General features: G+C 38.9%; 1 long non-coding RNA gene across 1 annotated transcript; it reads right to left on the minus strand.

Moving 5' to 3' along the window:
- Positions 1 to 594: 594 nt before the first annotated feature.
- On the minus strand, positions 595 to 2719 carry LOC135120671 (uncharacterized). The gene is made up of 4 exons (XR_010278684.1): positions 2227 to 2719; positions 1812 to 2172; positions 1605 to 1752; positions 595 to 1540 (listed from the first exon to the last, which is right to left on the minus strand). It is a non-coding gene; the product is annotated as an uncharacterized LOC135120671 (long non-coding RNA).
- Between the last annotated feature and the right edge of the window lie 337 nt (positions 2720 to 3056).

Here is a 3056-nt window from a genome sequence, read left to right on the forward strand (position 1 = left end):
CTTAAGTGAAAGCAATATTTTGTAGTCCCCAGCTCAATATTTTGTAAAAGTATTTTACCCTTCTGTAGGGATACTATATGTCATTAGAAAAGTTTTTAGAATATGAGTGAAAATATAATGATAACTATGTGGTGAGTTTACGTGCATGATTTTTCTTTCTTATATTAATTAGGGCTACCCCATGCTCCACGTAGTTTCACAATTAATTCGTTTATAAATAAGAGGAGTGAAGAATCCTGCGGTGACTGCATTGGTATAATATAAAAACCTTATGCTTTGAAAGCAATAACGCTTAATAAATTAAAGGGTGCCTATGGATCCAACCAATGGCATGCTATACCGATTGGAGTGAAGAGGTATGTAAGATTTATGAGAGTGAAGGCTACAAATATTGTAAGTAATATATTAAAAATATCTGCTTCTCATTGATTTTTTATATTAAAAAAAAATAATTTAATATAAAAATTGTATAAGGCTCAGCAGGTGAGACAACTGCCAGCACCACTACGCCACCTGTAGAAACGGACACTACTACCTCAACTACAACGCCACCAAGTGAAACAGGGACTCCTCCATCGAATCCACCCACGCCCTGTGAAGGCTGTAATGGAGGTATGACTTTAATAGAATGTTCATAGCCTCTACTATTATCCGGTCTCATTTATGTTGAGGTTGCTTTAATTTGCACAACGGCGACTGTCTTATTATAGACCAAGCATATTGCGAAGATTTTAATAAAGAGGACTATACATGGTGTGGCGCTAACTCATGTCCTTCGGCATCGGCTACTACGGTCACTGTAACTTCAACCACCACCATCAGCTTTCCAGCAGGCCCGTGTACAACTGACTCTTCTCCGTCTACAACTTACACAACTTCTTCCACTTCAACACCTCCTAATACTCCTCTTCCTGAAAACGATATTTCAAGGAAATTACTTCAAGCACTAGATAACATCGAGGGCAAAGACTTTTTTGAGTTAGATTGATTTTATGTATGAGTTAACGAAGTGCGTTCAAGTGTACTATGGGTTTTAACATTTCATAGGTATCAAAAACCAGATCTGACATGGGAGCCTTCACAATATTACCGGTGGGATGACATGAAAGGTGCAGTTAAAACCATGTTAACAATCGGAGTTGGAGACTTGCAGTTATGGAATGGTGAAGTTTGTAAAATATATACTAGTTGAACCCTTTAACCATATTTGATTAGGTGACACGAATCATATTTACGGGCTAGTAAGTCTTGCAGCGTTCTTGGCCCAAGCGATGCATGAAACTATTCGAGTAAACGCTTGTGATGAAAACAATTGGAGTGATAAGTCCACAGTGGAGTCCTCTGGTAACCAACTTCCTAAAATTATACCTTTACCTCTTAACTTGGTTTGCTTGGCTGTTCATGATGTCAAGGAGGAACATTATATTCCGCAGCAGCAGCATGTGGACAGATGCAGCAATCTTACCAAGATTACAAGTGCACAGATGCTGAAAACCAATTAGCAATGAGCACTGGTGGGGCGACCTGCTGGTTTCTTTCTCTATTAAACAGAGAGTCTTTCAACTTTTTATTCAGGCCAAAAACCAATGGAATGCAAAGTTAACCCAAACATGGTATTAAGGGCTTCAACGCAGGCTGAATGGTATGGAGCCCCCCCTGGTTTATTTTGCGCGCCAAAGTCACTACTGCCTAAAGTGCCGAGATGGGACAACAATGGCCCATGGTGTGCTCCTGCGGGTACTGATTACTGCTCTACTTGAAAAAGAGATATATTAAAAAATTTTACGTGATCCAACCCCCTAAAAGATAACTCTGCTCACGTGGTGCCGTTTGACAACTCAGATAGCAGTGCAGCCTACTTTGAGTACGTAAAAAACGGTGGATCCTGCAGAGATTACCAAGGAATTCAGGCAGGAGGCTGGTTATATGAAGGAGATGGTGACGTCTTCCTCCTTTAGTATGTTAAAGCAGAGAGTTAAAGTTTAATGCTCGGCAGGTTGCTCGAACGGCGTGTGCCCGGGAACTGCCGCGCCTTTATATAATAAAGGTCCGCGCGAGGACGTGGAGGGTTGCTGCTGGTGGGGACGCGGTACCCAAATTTCTTATTGTTAGTTCTTAATAGAGCTTGATCATATTATCAAAAGGCGTAATTCAAACTACTGGTGTCTGCAACTTCGGAAAATTAAATTATTACATAGGAAAAAGGGCTAAGGATGAAGGGCGTACCTCTCTGGTTTTGATTAATGAATAATAATACTTTGAAAGTTTATTGAGTAAGCATTGCATTAGTATCCTGATTACGACTTTTGCGAGAACCCCGGTGTTATTTGTGATCCAACCTCGGACCCAGAACTGAAGTGGATCGCAGGCTTATTTTATTACATTACTTCAGTGGAAAACTACGAAAAAAGTTTTCTCTATTTTCTTTTTAAATAAATAAACTTCAAATGCTGGATTTCTCTCAACCAGATGGATGGAATTACAAAAATGAAGTCAAGAAATGGGTAGACAATGGGATGAATATTTATGATCGAAGGTTCATAGACGGCGTTTCAGGAATTGTTAACAGAGGTACTTACAGGACTTTCAGCAACTTACGGGAAATATTAATAAGCATTATTTATATTGCAGGATGCCACGATGCTCAGTGCGGTACGGGTGCGGTCCTTAGTCCAAATGAGCGGGCCGACAATTTTAAAAAAGTTCTTACTGCTTTGAACTTACCTTAACAATAAAGCGCGTAGTGACTCAGAACTTTAAGCATATTCTAAAATGTTAAATATAATATACTAGGACTAATAGTAAACAAAGTTATTTCAAACGCAAGTCCTTAGGTCCATTGAGATATTCTTAAGCACTAAAGTACAAAAAGATTTAGCGCAAAAACAGTACCTTAAGCAAGATCCGAAAAGATTTACTTTAAGTAAAACTCAAAAATAAGAATCCATAATTTCATTAAAAAATTAAGAAAAAAGTTTACTTACAGCTTATAAGGCGAGTCTCTCGTGACTATGACTTTCGCCGAACTGGTATTATCAGTAGCTTACCTTTCCTCA

The sequence above is a fragment of the Zophobas morio genome, unplaced genomic scaffold (assembly GCF_036711695.1).
Source record: "Zophobas morio isolate AGI-343-1 ecotype UQ-CSIRO unplaced genomic scaffold, CSIRO_AGI_Zmor_V1 ptg000407l, whole genome shotgun sequence".
Lineage (NCBI taxonomy): Eukaryota > Metazoa > Arthropoda > Insecta > Coleoptera > Tenebrionidae > Zophobas > Zophobas morio.